Genomic DNA, 19,829 nt, shown 5'->3' with positions numbered 1-19,829 from the left:
GTATGACGAGTTATTGTCCCATCTGCCTTCATAGCCAACTAGAAGAAACCCAATATTTCCTTGGTGGCTTCCATTGCCTTAGGCCTCCTGCAGAGGAACGCATCTGTTTTGTGGTCCTCAAACCGCAGATCTGCAAAGCGTGGATACTGGCCATGTGCATCCCTCGTTTTCCCGTTCCGCACATCCCGTCCTTTTGCCTATTGTCTGCAAAATGGACAAGAATAAGACATAGTGCGGCCCCATTGAAATGAATGCAGATCAACAAATACAGTCGTGTGCATACCAAATTTATCGATGTCCGATCTCCATTACAGGTTCATATTTGATGGAAAATTTAGTGCTGCATAGAGCGCAATGATTTCCGGTAAAATGATAGAAACCAAGATTAACCCACTAAAAATCAACTACTGAAGTTATTCAACGAAGTCTCGCATGACTTTGTGATTAACTAACTTCGCTTCATTGGAGCCCGTACATTCTAATACTGTAGGGGGACGGATCTCCATACATTATTTTTCAGAAGTTTTGAACGAAGCGACTTCGGAATGAAGCATCCGAAGCTCGCTTTGCTCAACATAAGGCCTCCTGCACACGACCGTGGGTGTCCTGTTGTCGTATTGCGGACCGCGTTTGCGGATCCGCAATACACGGGCACCATTCCGTGTGCATTCCGCATCACGGATGCGGACCCATTCACTTCGATGGGTCCGCAAATCCGGAGATGCGGAACGGAAGCATGGAATGGAACCCTACCGAAGCACTATGGAGTGCTTCCGTCGGGTTTTGTCCCGTACTTCCGTTCCGCAAAAAGAGGACATGTTCTATTTTTTTGCGGAACGGGCGGAACGCGGACCCATTAAAGTAAAAGGTCCACGATCCGCTGCGGCTGCCCAATGGTCGGTGTTCGTGCATTGGGGCCAGCATTTTGCGTGTGCAGGAGGCCTTAAACCCAATGGATGTCATTATGAGGGAGGGGTCCATTGGTGTCCGTCATATGATCACGGTTTGTATTCTGTTTTTCTGTTCTATGACGGATTGGGAGAACAGGATTCATTAGGCAGATGTGATATCAGCCTAAATGGGAAAGTAGACCTGCAGTATAGTTTAGGACCCCTTTGCCTAGTGGGGACTTCAGAAAGGACCTTTCACCACGCCTGACATGTGTGTTTGAATAGCTACCTGCATTCCCCATGTAATAACAGTTCAGGAGAGCATCTATTCTTATGACTGTATGTTGTGCAGTCATTATTCTATTATTCCTGCTATAATTTAGTGAATGAATTGCTAGCAGTTTGCAACGAGGGTCCATCTGGGTGTTACCAGTTGGGGGGTGTCCTTGCACAGTCTGACACCATCCAATCAGAGCTGCCAGTGTCAGACTGTGCAGGGACACACCCTCAACTGCTAGCAATGAATCCATAAAACTATAGTAAGAGTAGTAAAGGAACAACACAACACAGAATCATAAGGGACGCAAGTAGTTATTAAGAGCTCATGGACACGTCCATAGTCTAATTTGCGGTCTGCAAATTACCGGACGTGTGCATTCTGCACTTTGCGGAATGAAACAGCCGGGCCTTAATAGAAAAGTCCTATCCTTGTCCGTAACTAGTTTTTTGCTGAATGGCCATGTGGACATACGGAAACGGAATGCACATAGAGTAAATTACGTTTTTTATGAGGACCTGTTAAAGTGAATGCATCCACATATGGCATGGAAATGGGGGGAAATATACGTTCGTGTGCATGAGCCCTAAAACAGACAGGTGACAGGTTCTCTTTAACAGCAAACAATGAAAGGGTCAAAGTAATGGCACCCCTAATTCAGCGCAAAACCCAAAGAAACCATCATGTGTTTTCAGAGCAATGCTTCTGATTTACATAATTAATAGGGACGGTCAGTCATTAATGTAGAAAGACATGGCACACCATATACAGTATACGTCTAGCACATATATATGACACAACCTGGACTATACAGCATAATCATTATGTTCATGGCGTGCCGCTGCCTCGTACACGGGGAACAGGCCGCACTCACATAATAATCCCAGCTGATGGAACTAATTGTGACGCATCAAACAGGGGTTCATTGCATAGACTCTTGCGCCATCTGCTGGTATTCCTCTGAAAATACTATTTTTATTTATTTAAGAAAATGTATATTTTTTTTCATTTCACATGCTTTGGACTTGCTTTAGCAAATTTAACCCCTTAGTGACGTGCCTGTTTTGGGTCTTGGCGTCCAAGTGCGTTTTAAATATATATATATATATATATATATATATATATATATATATATATATAATGATATGCTGGGCAGCACTGCAAACAAGGTAGAAAAACTGAGTGCCAGCGTCTGGTGTAATAAACACACTATTTATTTTTGAAAGGGCTGTGGAATTTTTCATTTTTATATTTATCTGGATGTTGGATCACTTCCGCAGCCGCTGGCACTCAGTTTTTCTACCTTGTTTGCAGTGCTGCCCAGCATATTATTATATATACTGTATATATATATTTTATATATACACTGCTCAAAAAAATAAAGGGAACACAAAAATAACACATCCGAGATCTGAGTTAATTAAATATTCTTCTGAAATACTTTGTTCTTTACATAGTTGAATGTGCTGACAACAAAATCACACAAAAATAAAAAAAACGGAAATCAAATTTTTCAACCCATGGAGGTCTGGATTTGGAGTCACACTCAAAATTAAAGTGGAAAAACACACTACAGGCTGATCCAACTTTGATGTAATGTCCTTAAAACAAGTCAAAATGAGGCTCAGTAGTGTGTGTGGCCTCCACGTGCCTGTATGACCTCCCTACAACGCCTGTGCACGCTCCTGATGAGGTGGCGGACGGTCTCCTGAGGGATCTCCTCCCAGACCTGGACTAAAGCATCTGCCAACTCCTGGACAGTGTGTGGTGCAACGTGACGTTGGTGGATAGAGCGAGACATGATGTCCCAGATGTGCTCAATTGGATTCAGGTCTGGGGAACGAGCGGGCCAGTCCATAGCATCAATGCCTTCGTCTTGCAGGAACTGCTGACACACTCCAGCCACATGAGGTCTAGCATTGTCATTCATTAGGAGGAACCCAGGGCCAACCGCACCAGCATATGGTCTCACAAGGGGTCTGAGGATCTCATCTCGGTACCTAATGGCAGTCAGGCTACCTCTGGCGAGCACATGGAGGGCTGTGCGGCCCTCCAAAGAAATGCCACCCCACACCATTACTGACCCAATGCCAAACCGGTCATGCTGGAGGATGTTGCAGGCAGCAGAACGTTCTCCGCGGTGTTTCCAGACTCTGTCACGTCTGTGACATGTGCTCAGTGTGAACCTGCTTTCATCTGTGAAGAGAACAGGGCGCCAGTGGCGAATTTCCCAATCTTGGTGTTCTCTGGCAAATGCCAAACGTCCTGCACGGTGTTGGGCTGTAAGCACAACCCCCACCTGTGGACTTCGGGCCCTCATATCACCCTCATGGAGTCTGTTTCTGACCGTTTGAGCAGACACATGCACATTTGTGGCCTGCTGGAGGTCATTTTGCAGGGCTCTGGCAGTGCTCCTCCTGTTCCTCCTTGCACAAAGGCGGAGGTAGCGGTCCTGCTGCTGGGTTGTTGCCCTCCTACGGCCTCCTCCACGTCTCCTGATGTACTGGCCTAGTGTCACGGCCACGGTTTTGGCCGTGACTCCTTGGGAGCCGCATACTGTTGCCCGCGGTTTTGTGTTGTAGTTTCAACCGCAGCTTGAGGCATAATGTAGTTGGCCTCAGGTGCGGTTGCCGCGGACAACAGCTATGTGTGCGGTTTCCTAGGAGTTGTGTGTATGTATGCACTTTTGTATGTCGGTGTGCACTCTCTGTTTTGTGTGGTGTACACTTACATCTTCTCCTCACTGTGGTTGCCCGTGGCAACGTTTGGTTGCATGGTGTACATGTGGTGGCAGTGTCCTGGCCTTCGGGCTGACTCCCAGGACATGGTGGCCACCCATGTCGTTGCCTGCGGCAACAGCCACAGTGTGTTTCTGAGTTGGACACTTTCCCTTTTTATTTATGTTTTCCCTTCCCTGGTGTTGGAAGGGTTAACCTCCTTCCTAGTGTGTGTGTGCACTGGGTGTGTCTGACTGTGGGTGTGGCTTCCTGGCCTATAAAGCCTCTCACTTTTGCATGGCTCAGGAGGTTGCTTCAGTCATGCTTGCTGGAGCAGCCTCCTGTGTTTCTACCGACCTGTGAGAGCCACCCCTGTGGTCATAAAGAAAATGTCACTTTATGTTTTATGTCATGTTGTGTGAGATGTCCATCTGATGTTCTGTTGGGTCCTTCCTTCATTTGGTTTGTGCAGCTAATGGTTCTGGATTCTGTGTGTTCTCAGGGATCCAGTCAGCAAGGCTGTGGCAGGTTGGTTGAACTACTTAGTTCACCTGCCATTTCCGTTAGTCTGTTTTGGTTCCCCTTTTTCCCAACAGCTTGGCCAGTGAGACTCCTGCTCCTCCGTGCCTAGGAGGAGTAGGTCGTCTTACCCTGACTCCTAGCGCAGGGACCGGACGGAGGGTGAGTTAGGGATCCGAGGTTCCTGCGCATGGGTCCTCCTACCTTTAAGGTCGGCCCATGCAGTTAGGAGTTAGGGTCAGGGTAGGGACGCTGTTAGGAGGTGACCTGCTCCCTATCCTGTTCTCCTGGCCGAGTAGGCCAACAGCATCTGGCATCGCACGGCTGAGGATTTCCCCCATCCTCAGCCGTGACACCTGTCTTCTGGTAGCGCCTCCATGCTCTGGACACTACGCTGACAGACACAGCAAACCTTCTTGCCACAGCTCGCATTGATGTGCCATCCTGGATAAGCTGCACTACCTGAGCCACTTGTGTGGGTTGTAGACTCCGTCTCATGCTACCACTAGAGTGAAAGCACCGCCAGCATTCAAAAGTGACCAAAACATCAGCCAGGAAGCATAGGAACTGAGAAGTGGTCTGTGGTTATCACCTGCAGAACCACTCCTTTATTGGGGGTGTCTTGCTAATTGCCTATAATTTCCACCTGTTGTCTATCCCATTTGCACAACAGCATGTGAAATTGATTGTCACTCAGTGTTGCTTCCTAAGTGGACAGTTTGATTTCACAGAAGTGTGATTGACTTGGAGTTACATTGTGTTGTTTAAGTGTTCCCTTTATTTTTTTGAGCAGTGTATTTTTTTTATTTTTTATTATTATGTCAGTATATCCATAGAAGGGCTTGTATTTTGCAGGAAATGTATAATTTTTTAATGGTACCATTTTAGAGTACACGTAACTCATTGATTAATTTTTATTGGTGGAAATGTAAAGAAACAGCAATTCTGCCATTGGCGTTTTACCTTTCAAATTTTGTGATGTTCATTTTTTTTTTTCATGATGCCTCTTTTGCCCCTAATCGTTGCATATATTTGTTCATTTATGTAGTTTTTAGATACCAATTCTGTAGCGTCACTGACTTTAGGAATTATGTTCGTTTTGCTAACAATGTGCGATAAGTAATGAAAATATGCATTATGGGTGTTTGGACTAATGGGTCTATCGCTTCCATTCCTATATTTAATAAGGCTATTTCCGGAGTGAGCAAAATGTGTTTGCCTGCTATCATGTTGATTAGTTCATGTATGTACCTCTTTAACTTTCCTAACTTTGGACATGTCCAAAAGATATGGAATAGGGACGGGTACCACATTGGTTGCAATTCCTCCAACACATATTTGAACATGTATTGTAAAATGTATGCAGCTTAACTGGTGTATAGTACCATCTAGATATTATCTTAAAATATTGTTCTCTATGGTTGGTGCAGGTAGTAGCTTTCTTGAACAATTGCTTTACTCCATTGGTACGTGCTCAAGGGTTTATTCAAGTCTGTTTCCCATTTTTGATGATCTGATAGTTTGTCTTGTGATATATCATGATTTGCTGAATCATAGACCACTTTGCCATTTTTTGTTGTTTGTCGGCTAGGTGACATGTCTAACAGGTTTGTTAGGTTGTGTGGTAAATACATTTCTATATTAGGGTATTTTTCCCAGATATTTTTTAGGGCAATATAGGTAGGTTTATCTCTGTTGGTTAGATTAAAGCTCTTTTGGAGGTCTTCAAAATTCAGAATCTTGTTGTCTTTAATGATCTGCTTGGAGGATGTGGTGCCCCTGTCCGTCCAGGTATCAACGCTTCCTAGTGCTGTGAAATGTTTGAGGGATGTTAGTTTTACATCATGTTTTACTTTTCTTTATTTCTTCTTTTATGTATTAGTTTTCATCTTCCTTGAATCAAATTTGCATACTTGATTTATAACAATATAACGGAGACCTATTGTATGCAGTCAACTATGATACATGTAGAAGCTGTTATTCAAATGACTTGTCGACAGCGCAAATTTACTTGCTTTTACTGTTCTATTGTATATGTATGTAGGAATTGTTTTCTTTACCAATGAAAAAAACAATAAAAATTATTCTGACTAAATTTTGGGATGTTCACTATGCACCATAAATAACATGAAAACGTAATTATCTAGGTCAGTACAGTTATAGCGGTGCCAAGTTTATTTTTTTTTATTTTTTTACGTTTTACTGCTTTTGCCCAATTAAAACCCTCAATGAATATCCAAAAAAGTCTATAATGCCATGTGGGGATGTAGGGTGATGAAAGCCCTACAGCCCATATGCACAGAATCCAAAAATAGGGGTGTATTAACTTAACTTTTATTCTTAGTTTAAAACCTGGCACAAAAAGTTTACAAGATAAAATATCGGGTCAAATTAACCCTGAATACAACCATTGTGTTCACTGTTAAATCACCCCGTGTCTGGTGCGGTATTAACACAAGACCAAATAAGAGTGACCAGCATTAAATAACCACAGAAAAGGATCCCTAGGGAATATGAATACAAACAATTATTAATATTATGAATTATTGTGCATATTCATATTCCCTAGCTGGCAGGAACGCTGAAGAGTCAAGACATCTGACTAGAAACACAGAATGTCGGGCAGTGCTAGGAGCATAATAGGGCACTCCAGCAGTTCTGAAACTACAACTCCCAGAATCCTCCATTCACTTCTATGGGAGTTACAAGAACAGCTGAGTAAGGTCCCTTTTAGACGAGCGAGTTTTCCGTATAGGTGCAATGCGTGAAGTGAACACCGCACGCGCACTGAATCCTGATCCATTTATTCCTATGGGTCTGGGCACAGGAGCGTTATTTTTCACGCATCAGTTCTGTGTTACAAGAAAATCGCAGCATGTTCTATATTCAGTGTTTTTCACACAGCCCTGGTCCCATAGAAGTGAATGGGGCTTATGTGAAAAACGGAAGACATCCGGGTGCAATGCGTCTTTTACTGATGGTTGTTAGGAGATGTTTGTAATTCATGTGCCAGGGGCGGACTGCGAACTTAAAGTGGCCCTTGGAAAAAAAAACTAAAAGTGACCCGCTTGTGGCAGGGGTGTCCAAATTAACAGAAGGCGGGGCAACCCAAATAGGCGGTGCCGGCAATACCATAGCGTAAAATACTGTCCTAGCAGAACCATATACCACAGCGCAGCACAATATACTGCCCCAAAAGCTGTCCTTCTATTGTGGCCATCATTAGATGCCATTTTATGTCCTCTTCCTCCAGTTGTCTCTATTTAAGATATGGAGCAGAGGGCTTAGGAGGTGAGATGTGGGCCACAGCAGTTGAATTCAGAGGACATGTGCGGTCGCTGCTGCTGCTGTACATGAGTTTCTAATTCTCACAGGGTTAATTACCGCTGAGCAGTGGCGATTTTAGGAACAATATATAGGGGGGCACATAAGATAACACAGTCAAAAATGGGGGGGCACTAATAATTTTCACCACTTAATCATACTACTGAAAAAAAAAAAGTATATATAAATGAGATATACGAGAGTATTGCGGTACGCAGGGATACTTTTTTATTGTACTGACCTAATACTTAAAAGAGAAGCTTTCAAGAGTTTTCCTTTGTTCCTCGGTTTTGCTTCAGACCTGAGAAAGAGAGAAACTCTCCAAAACTTTTCTTTATAGTTTAAAGGAGTTTCAGCAAACACCAGGGCTGTGTAAATAATCCCATGTGCTAAACATGTCACTAAAGAAGACCAATGAACAGACGCTCACAGGCTTATTCACAAGAGGGTGAAGAGTTTGGAGAAGGGAACAATCTAGGACAACATAACTGAATAGGAAAGTGAGCTGAGTTGGAGAATTTTTTCAAATCAGCTACGGTATGTTGTCCTATATTGTCCTCTTCTCCTGACTTCTCCAAACTCTTCACCCTTTTGTGAAATAACCCTGTGGGTGTTGTCGGTGTGTGCAACTAATACTACTTAATCTGCTTGTAACGCAGAATGCGGCGATCAGGGGTGCGTGTAACTAAGGGTGCGGCGGTCAGGGGTGCATGTAACCCAGGGGGCGCTGGTCAGGGGTGCATGTAACCCAGGGGGCGCTGGTCAGAGGTGCATGTAACGCAGAGTGCAGCAGTCAGGGGTGCGTGTAACGCAAGGTGCGCTAGTCAGGGGTGCTTGTAACACAAGGGGGCGCTGGTCAGGGGTGCATCGCAGATAGAAAAGGTACCTACAGTTCTGATTTGCTCTGTCCTCATGCCTTCTTCCTCTAGGTGTGGTGGCAGGGGGAGGGGTGCACAATGATGTTTCCTGATGATAAATCCCCAAGCCGCATTCTTTTCTGCCTCTGCAGGCCCTGCTAGGCTGAAATACACAGGCAGCCAATGGCAGTTCTGCTCTCTCCCTCCCAGCCAATAGCAGCTGAGGTGGGCGGGGGAAGATTCACTTGGCTGCCGACGAGCCCGTAGGGAAGCGGGTGGGCAGCATGGGCAGTTTTTTCAGTTTGGCAAAATTGACAGATTGCCGCTGTACTGTACTAGGGGAATCAGCGGGGGGGGGGGGGATAGGCTAAGGAATAATCTAGTGGGGTTATTCCCCCTTGCCCCCCTGTAGCGACGCCTATGCCGCTGAGAGCTCATTATGTACCTGTCCAGCGGCAGTGAGCAGGGCTTGGGTGGGCCCCTGGGGCATCGGCCCACCGGGAAATGTCCTTGTAAGGTATATGGCCAATCTTCCCCTGTCATGCGCATGACAAGCGTACTGTCAAGTCATTCTCCCCTATTTCCCCCCATTCCCAACCAAATAAATACACAGCACCACAGGTGTATTTTTTTGGCTAAAGCAGCCATTTTATTAAATAACAAACATACAATAAATAACATAAATAACCAACCCCAAAAGACCTTCCCACCTGAAGGCCCGCCCAAGGAACACATAAAGCACGGCGAGGATCCTTGGAGCCCCGCAACCTGACGGGCAACTGCCCCGCCCCTCAATTAAATTAAATGGGGTTCTGCAGATTTTTTAAACTGATGATCTATCCTCTGGATAGACCATCAGCACCATTTAAATGAACAGAGCTTAGCCCCGCCCAGACCATTGATACTAGTCATGACGTCACTGTGTTTGCTTTAAACAGCGAGAAGGCCGTGGCGCTACTGCCAGCGCCGCTGCCTTATCAAACAGCTGATCGGCAGGGGTCCCGGGTGTCAGACCCCCGTCGATCAGGTGCTGATGATCTATCCAGAGGATAGATCATCAGTTTAAAAAAACTGCAGAACCCCTTTAAATTACCTTTAGCCAATAAACGCCAGCTCAGAGGCAGAAAACGCTAACCATGGGCAACAAACGTGGGCAGATACCCGCCATATCACGCCCCAAATTCCAGTACCTGGGGAGTCCAGAGCCCACTTGGCTCCCTGCCCACCACGCCAGATCCACCATAACCACCAACTTCAAGGACCCACCACCGCCCACGACCAAGGTGGTGAAACCTCACCTCCTTGCGTCCCGCCACTCCTGCAAAGCCAACTCAATCCCGTTCTGTAAACCCGAACACCAGAAATCAATCCCCACCCCATTCAGGTGTACTCCATCCCCCCTCCAAAACGCCCCCTCACCCGCTTCCAACTCCCTATGACGCACTGCAATACAACCATTCCTCACCACAAAACGTCCTACCACCCTATTAACTTTTATCCTGGCTTTGTTAACCCTCACTACTTACCTAGCGTCCCTCCACTGCTTCTGCGGCACCATGTCCGACCAGACTGTCACCAAACCTGGAAACTGAGCCCACAAACTCAATAAATCAAATTTAATATCCTTTGTGAGCTCCCTAAAGGGGTGCACCCCCAAATCGTTCCCCCCCACATGTAACACAAACACCCCAGGGGCAACATCTAACCTTGCAAATCTATGGAATTCTGGAAGAACCCGACTCCACAGCATTCCTCTCATCCCCAACCAGCAAATCACTGCCACCTCTCTTGGAAAACCCAGTTGTCTACCATCCAGCCTAACTGCTGCCCGCAACGCTACCCAGAACACGTAAGAATGCCCCATGATCCAAACCAGGCACGCTGAACCACCTGCAGAGAACACAACATTCAACATATCAACAAAATCGGGCGCACATGCCCCTAATCATGCACAAACTCCATTCCCCCCTCTTATAGCAACGCAGGCCTAACATAGGACCAGAACCGGATAGACTCCCATCGACCAATGCGACGAATGAAGTCATCCCCCAACCCCCTCCTAGCGGCCTCCGTGGCCGCGCCAATCCGAAAACAGTGACTTCCAAACAGCGAGGGGTCTCTATCCAACCTTGCCAAACAAGCCCGTAGCACTGCTAAAAACTGGAACTGTGAAGACCCATCCTCATGAACTAACAGCGGCCCATCACCCCCCAATCTTTCCCCCCCAAAATTCTTTAAGACACTGAACCAGGCACACGACCGATCCCACAACCCGACCCAACTGATCAGTTTTAGACCTCCTAATACAATATTCCACCCTATCAGCAAATACAGTAACTCCACATCCTCTCTCTGAAGGCCACCCCCACGGCTCTTACTCGGACTGACCAATTCCCCAATGTGCAATGCCCAAAAAATTACCAAAGAAAAAGCTAACTGAATCAACCTAACCTCCCCAACTGACACCATTCCTCCAATAACCCCCATGCCTTATCATATGCCGCTCAGGTCCCCGCCGACAAGGATCCCCTCACCAACTCTCCAACCGACCAAATGGCAGATTCCACATCTCCTGTGGAGAGCTTGCTCCCTGCTCGTCCACCTCCGGTGATAACACCCGAAACCGGTCCTACTGAAAACGAGACAATGCATCCGCAATTGAGTTACTTACCCCAGGCACATGAGTCGCGACTATCCAAGCATTCAATGATAAACAACCCAAAACCAAATGCTGAAGCAAGCACACAACCGGCGGAGATAAAGCCGAAATGCGATTAATAGCCTCCACCACCTCCAAGTTGTCACAATAGAATCGCACCTTCCTATTTCAGAAAAAGTCTGCCCAAAAGTTCCGACATGGCTTCAAAAGAATGCTACATCACGGAGCATCCATTAGAACTTGGCGGCCCAATGAACAAGAAATCATCCAAATAATGGATAATCGAACCCCAACCCGACCACTCACGTGCCACCCATTCCAAAAATGTGCTGAATGTCTGAAAATAGGCACACAACACTGAACAACCCATGGACAAACACTGATCAACAAAAAAAAAAAACGTCCCAAAAATAACCCAGCAAGTGCTGACAATCCGGGTGTACTGGCAAAAGACGAAAAGCAGCCTCAATATCCACCTTAGACAACAAAGCTCCCCGCCCATAAGACCGAACCCAACGAACTGCCTCATCAAACGATGTATACACCACCGAACACAACTCCGGCGCAATCCCGTCGTTAACTGTTATGTATAAGCCGAAATTTATTAAGCTCCCTCTTTAGAACAACCCCCAGTGGTGACACCCGCAGATCCTGCATCGGCAGGTCCCAAAAGGGCCCTGCCATGCATCCTAACTCCACCTCTTTCCGCAATTTTTCAGTAACCACCCGCGGACGCTCCTTTGCTGACTTCAAATTTTTTCTCCCTTGCCAAAACTCGCCCTCAAAGAACGAAATCCGAAAACCCTCCCTAAAACCTCCCAACAAAAACTCTGCCGCCTCCACATTAGGGTATCTATTTAGAAAGGGCACCATCTCGGATAACCAAATTGGCGTCCGCCCCTTTTCCATACCCATCGCCCCTACCTCTTCCCTTATGACCTTTGAAGCACCGCTGCGCTCCATGATTCCCCCCACATGAGGAACACTCATGCTTAAATTTGCACTTATCCCCATTCCTGCATCCACCCTCATTAAACTGGAAACATAACCCCTTTTGCAAGGCCGCCGAGCGCTCCGATTGCCAAGAACCTCCGGCGCCCCATGGAAAGGACTGCCCCACCCTGCCTGGAGCCATCACCCGGATCCACAAACCTATATCCTTATGATCCCACCAAATGCTAGACCGAGCTGCTTTTTGTTGCCGAAATTGCTCATCATACCTCAACCTCCCAAACCCCCCATATACCCTATACGCCTCTCTTATCGCGTCCAGATAACAGAAAAGCACGGAACAATTCTCCGGCGCCTTCTCCCTAATGACACTGGCCAGGATCACAAATGCCTGCATCCAGTTGGAAAAAGTCAGTGGAATCAAACGGTACCACCGCCTATCCTCGTCTTCATTTTTATCATCCGTCCTCTCACTATCCAAATTAAACCGTTCCAGATATTTTCTTTCACCTCTATCTTCAAGTGGGCCCCCAGAGGCCCCTCAAAGCAAACATACACCTTCCCTCTCGCCGCGTCATCTAAACACGGCTCCCCCCGTCCTTTTCCTTACCACCCTCACTTTCCCTGACCCCATCCGTATCCGTACCCTGGTAACGGCACCCCCGATGACCTGCTGGCCCCCGCACCCACAGCCCAACTACCCCCTGTTCGTTCCGTAACACCCGGTACTACTGCACACCCCAAGCGTCCAACGGTGACCCCATAATACAGAACTGTAAGGGTTATATAGCATCATAAATCAATATAATGCTATATGACTCCCGGCAGCGATGGGAGGTAAGGCCGGGTGCTGTGATGCGGACTTGCTGCGGGAGGAACGCTCGTCTGTAAGGGGCCTAAGGGTTACATAGCAGCATAAATAAATATAATACTACGCGACCCGTCAGTGCTGGGAGATCAGGGCTGATGCTCTCGCTGACACACGATGTGAGCCCAATGTGTAGAACTTGCTTGTGTGAAAGGGGCCAAAGGGTCTTCTCCCCTCCAGTTGGTCTTCATTAGCTCTAGCCCTACAAATTTGTGTCCAAAGGGCTTGCTTGCACATTCTTTTTTTTAAATGGAATGAAACGCTGTGGGTTTCTAAACCCTTTTTTATGTTCCTGATGTGTTCCTGTATTTCTTTGAGTAGCGGGCACAATGACAGTGAATGGCAATGGTGCCGCCCCCGTCATTGTACCCCTCAGAATCCACATTCATCGCTGATTGTGGCATCTGACATTAATATTACAGTGTAAAAAAAAAATCATACTTAGCTCATCCATGTGATCGCGGCGAGTCGGCCGCAGCCATCTTCATTGAAGATCCAGTGCGAAATCTTGCGCAGCCCGTGATGACATCGGCTTGCGTGGTGATGTCATACATCACCGCGTACAGGATTTCGTGCTGGATCTTCAATCAAGATGGTGGCGGCCGGCTCTTTGCACTCAAACGCCAAATTCTAAGAGCCATAACATTTTTAATTGACAGAGCTTGTTTTTTGCCGGGCAGGTTGTAGTCATTATTGGTACCATTTGGCGGTATATATACAACATTTTTATTATTCGTTATTGCATTATTGGGAACCGGAATGAATAAAAAAAAAACCAGTAATTTGGGATTTTTTTAAATGAGGTACACTGCTCAAAGAAATAAAGGGAACACTTAAACAATACAATGTAACTCCAAGTCAATCACACTTCTGTGAAATCAAACTGTCCACTTAGGAAGCAACACTGAGTGACAATCAATTTCACATGCTGTCGTGCAAATGGGATAGACAACAGGTGGAAATTATAGGCAATTAGCAAGACACCCCCAATAAAGGAGTGGTTCTGCAGGTGGTGACCACAGACCACTTCTCAGTTCCTATGCTTCCTGGCTGATGTTTTGGTCACTTTTGAATGCTGGTGGTGCTTTCACTCTAGTGGTAGCATGAGACGGAGTCTACAACCCACACAAGTGGCTCAGGTAGTGCAGCTTATCCAGGATGGCACATCAATGCGAGCTGTGGCAAGAAGGTTTGCTGTGTCTGTCAGCGTAGTGTCCAGAGCATGGAGGCGCTACCAGGAGACAGGCCAGTACACCAGGAGACGTGGAGGAGGCCGTAGGAGGGCAACAACCCAGCAGCAGGACCGCTACCTCCGCCTTTGTGCAAGGAGGAACAGGAGGAGCACTGCCAGAACCCAGCAAAATGACCTCCAGCAGGCCACAAATGTGCATGTGTCTGCTCAAACGGTCAGAAACAGACTCCATGAGGGTGATATGAGGGCCCGACGTCCACAGGTGGGGGTTGTGCTTACAGTCCAACACCGTGCAGGACGTTTGGCATTTGCCAGAGAACACCAAGATTGGCAAATTCGCCACTGGCGCCCTGTGCTCTTCACAGATGAAAGCAGGTTCACACTGAGCACATGTGACAGACGTGACAGAGTCTGGAGACGCCGTGGAGAACGTTCTGCTGCCTGCAACATCCTCCAGCATGACCGGTTTGGCATTGGGTCAGTAATGGTGTGGGGTGGCATTTCTTTGGAGGGCCGCACAGCCCTCCATGTGCTCGCCAGAGGTAGCCTGACTGCCATTAGGTACCGAGATGAGATCCTCAGACCCCTTGTGAGACCATATGCTGGTGGGGTTGGCCCTGGGTTCCTCCTAATGCAAGACAATGCTAGACCTCATGTGGCTGGAGTGTGTCAGCAGTTCCTGCAAGACGAAGGCATTGATGCTATGGACTGGCCCGCTCGTTCCCCAGACCTGAATCCAATTGAGCACATCTAGGACATCGTGTCTCGCTCTATCCACCAACGTCACGTTGCACAACAGACTGTCCAGGAGTTGGCAGATGCTTTAGTCCAGGTCTGGGAGGAGATCCCTCAGGAGACAGTCCACCACCTCATCAGGAGCATGCACAGGCATTGTAGGGAGGTCAAACAGGCACGTGGAGGCCACAAACACTACTGAGCCTCATTTTGACTTGTTTTAAGGACATTACATCAAAGTTGGATCAGCCTGTAGTGTGTTTTTCCACTTTAATTTTGAGTGTGACTCCAAATCCAGACCTCCATGGGTTGAAAAATGTGATTTCCATTTTTTTTTCATTTTTGTGTGATTTTGTTGTCAGCACATTCAACTATGTAAAGAACAAAGTATTTCAGAAGAATATTTAATTAACTCAGATCTCGGAAGTGTTATTTTTGTGTTCCCTTTATTTTTTTGAGCAGTGTACTTTTATTGTATGTGTTGTTATGGACAAGGAGGGGGGGAGCGATCAGTTGGAAACGGATGCGTTCTCAGATGCCCAGGTTAGGCTAGTTTCACACCAGCCTAAGGGTGGGTTCACATGACGTTTTTTCTCATCCTTTCAATGTATAAAAAAACGTATATGTAAAATGTATTCCTCAGACTGATGCCATACAGTGGCATCTGTTCACCATAGAGTTCCATTGTAAAAAAACAAAAACATATATATTTTTTTACCATTCTTAATAGAAATATACACATTTTTTTTACTGGACTGTGCAGGACACAAGAACGTGGTGTGCTACATTTTTGTATCCTTTTTTTGTAGCATATATGTCAAACAGAGGCATAAAACATGATGTGAACCCACCCTTAGGGCTCATGCTCATGAACGTGTTTTCTTTTTGTGTCTGTTCCGTTTTTTTTGCAGACCATATGCGGAACCATTCATTTCAATGGGTCCGCGAAAAAAACTGAAGTTGCTCTGTGTGCATTCCGTTTCCATATGTCCGTTCCGTAAAAAAATAGAACATGTCCTATTATTGTCCGCATTATGGACAAGGATAGGACTGTTCTATTAGGGGCCGGCTGTTCTGTTCCGCAAAATATGGAATGCACACGGACATCATCCGTATTTTTTGCAGACCGCAAAATACATACGGTCGTGTGCATGAGCCCTAGATGGAGATGTCTGGAACCGGCACTGCCGGACGCTACCTGATACCTGCCGGCTCCATTAACTTTAATGGGAGATCGGCGAAGATTTGGTCAGTTTTAGTCTGTAAGCTTCTCTGCATATTTGCTGGGTTGTGGCCGGATCTCCACTGGTCCCCATTATAGTTATTGGGGCCTGATGGCAACACGGTAGCGTTCGGTAATGCCAGAATGCTGAAAAAGTAGGCCTGCTGGATCCAAAGTCATTAGTGTGAAACTAGCCTTAAAGCGGTTGCTTCTCTTCAGCAAGTGGCATTTACCATGTAGAGAAATTTAATACAAGCCACCTACTAATGTATTGTGACTGTCCATATTGCTTCCTCTCTGGTCCTGGACTCTCTGGTGCCATGGGAGTACGCATAGGTTGGTGCTTTTTTCTATAGTGTACAAGCACGACCACTGCTGATGATTTGCAGGGTGGTCATAACCATGGAAACGAGCAGTGTATAACGTGATGGAAAAATGAAGCTAGCCAGCAATGGAGACAATCCTTATGGAGAAATCAGCTGCTTGCTGAGGGTGTCAAGAGCCTGACCCTCTGTGATCAGCTGATCATCATAATTCCCAGGAGTGTGGTTGTCTGTGATGACACAACCCTCTAAAAAGGACCTGTCACGTCTCCTTCACTTCAATATACTTTTATCTCCACAACATAATCCATTACATAAGGACGCATTTCGGCCCGTGCTGAGACTTTTTCAACCGAAACGCGTCCTAACTGTTTATGTTGTGGAAATAAAAGTATATTGAAGCAGAGAGGTGCGAGGGCCGGTAACACATCTTCCCACATGCACTGCTAGCCCCGAGCGCCGACCAAACTCTTTTCTTGCCCTCACCTCTCCTGACAGGTCTGTTTTAGGAACTACTTGCATTTTTCAAATAATAACAATTCTGGAGCATCTATTCTTATGACTTTATGTTGTGCGATTCCTCTATTATTCCTACTAGGACTTATGAAATAAATTGCAGGCAGTCGTCAATAATGGTCTATCTGGGTGTTAGGGTGCATGCAGTACTTTTACTCCGGCCGCCTCTCGGCCTGCGCTGCCGTGCTGCCCCCGGAACTCCACCCCGCCCCCATTATAGTCAATAGGAACGGAGCGGAAGTCCGGGGGCACACGTGAACTAGGGGCAGACGGATCCGACAGGCTGTTCACCCGCTGGAACAGCCTGCCCGAGTCCCCTGCCGCTAGTGTGAAACTAGCCTTACCAGTTGGGGGGGGGTCTCTGCACAGTCTGCTGCTGGCAGCACTGATTATATCGTATATACACTTTCCTCAACTGGTATCCTATCTATAGCATACAGTATATAAAAAAAAGATGAAAGTGAAAAGTCAAAGGAATAGAAAAATATATAATAAGATTCGGTGTCAATTATTTAATTTACAATAGCCTTGGTGTCACCTATAAACAGTGTGAGATTATACTGCAGAAAGCTCCTATAGCCCTGTAATCAAACACAGTATATTACAATGGATATATAGCAGTATAATATAAAGCATTGCTTCTATTTTTAAAGGGGTTTTCCCAGAAAAAAACCATTGATGCTGTAACCGAGGCCATTAATGTGTGATCAGTGGGGGTCCTAGTATTATTGCTGATTTAAAGCACCCTGCAAAGCCAGACCTGCGGCTGAGCCCGAGAGGACCGGGCCATCAATGTATAATCCCGGAAATCTCCTTTAACATATTCCGTTATAATACAACCACCATACAGAATATTACGTGACATTGAAATTATTATTCATCATTGCTGTGAAAAAGCCACTGATTACTGAGTTTCTATATTATATTTATATTGTATTTGCATAAGTTGCACATAATTCTGCACACAGAGGTAACATTAAAATGAACAGTCTTACCATTGAGCTTCTTATCCAGATAACATAGTCACATTGAGCGTGCTGTATAGGGGTCCCTATGTGTAATGTCTGGGATATAGAGTTATATAATTAAAGGGGTTGTCCCATCTGGACACTTAGGCCCCTTTCACACGGGCGAGTATTCCGTGCGGATGCGATGCGTGAGTTGAACGCATGGCACCCGCACTGAATACCGACCCATTCATTTCTATGGGGCTGTTTACATGAGCGGTGATTTTCACACATCACTTGTGCGTTGCGTGAAAATCGCAGCATGCTCTATATTCTGCGTTTTTCACGCACCGCAGGCCCCGTAGAAGTGAATGGGGCTGCGTGAAAATCGCAAGCATCCGCAAGCAAGTGCGGATGCGGTGCGATTTTTACGCACGGTTGCTAGGAGACGATCGGGATGGAGACCCGATCATTATTATTTTCCCTTATAACATGGTTATAAGGGAAAATAATAGCATTCTGAATACAGAATGCGGAGTAAAATGGTGCTGGAGGGGTTAAAAAAAAATATATATATTTTAACTCACCTTAATCCACTTGCTCGCGCAGCCGGCATCTCCTTCTGTCTCCTTTGCTGAACAGGACCTGTGGGGACGTCACTCCGGTCATCACATGATCTTTTACCATGGTGATGGATCATGTGATGACCGGAGTGACGTCACCACAGGTCCTGTTCAGGAAAGGAGACAGAAGGAGATGCCGGGCTGCGCGAGCATGTGGATTAAGGTGAGTTAAAATATATTTATTAATTTTTTAACCCCTCCAGCACCATTTTACTATGCATTCTGTATTCAGAATGCTATTATTTTCCCTTATAACAGGTTATAAGGGAAAATAATACAATCTACAGAACACCGATCCCAAGCCCGTGTGAAAGAGGCCTTATAGTAGCTGTGGTAATGTGTATGGGAAAGTAGTGGAGGGAGTGTGTATCTCAACCAGGTTCCTCAGCTGGGTGAGATAGCAGAAATCCAGAAAGATGCAGTTGCTTCAGCAGAACATAGTCTTCTGGAGCTCTTTATTTAGGTTTATATGGGCTGGATTTCTTTGGACTGGGAGATAGGTTTGGTGGTGCGATTTCCCAGTCCACACCCCTCCATTACATGTTTTTCCCCTAGCCCGAGGTGATCCCAGGTGAGGCCTGTAGGGATCATCACTGGAGTAATAAAGCAGACCCCAGAATGCCAGTCTGGGGGGAATGAAGTCTGGAGAGCTGTCCTGTATGGTTAGAGCTTGGTGACTGGCTGAGCGAAGCCTGATCTTCCCTGGTATGAATAGGACTCTATAGGTGAGACAGGAATTGCCTGTGTATTAGTTAGAGCCCAGATGGGCAGGTGTTTATTTTTGTTTTGTTATGTTTGCTGGTGCTATAACTTCACCGCACCAAGTGACGCTATAACTTGGATGCTACTCTGTTATGCTGAAGTGACCAAATAAAGCACAGTTTGGACTTTGAAACCGCTGTCTCTGTGAAAATCTGTCATTGCCAACCCTACTGCGAGTACAGATCCCTACATAGCACATGCACAGGATATGCTGTAAATGCCTGATAGGTACGGATCCCCCCTCTGGGACCTGCTCCTATCTCCAGAACAGTCTCGGCTCTCTCCATTCACTGCTATGAGACTTCCAAAACAGCTGAGTAAGCTTGCCCCTCTCCAATCATGGCGCTGGGTGACCGAGCCCTGTTCTTGACATTTCTGCAGGTTCCAGGGGTGGGTCCCTCACCTATTGGAAATGTATTGCATGTCCTGTGTATATGAAGTACCCCA

The sequence above is a fragment of the Bufo bufo genome, chromosome 2 (genome assembly GCF_905171765.1).
Source record: "Bufo bufo chromosome 2, aBufBuf1.1, whole genome shotgun sequence".
In the NCBI taxonomy this organism is placed as follows: domain Eukaryota; kingdom Metazoa; phylum Chordata; class Amphibia; order Anura; family Bufonidae; genus Bufo; species Bufo bufo.
The sequence above is the reverse complement of the archived record's forward strand: the minus strand, read 5'-3'. Positions refer to the sequence as shown.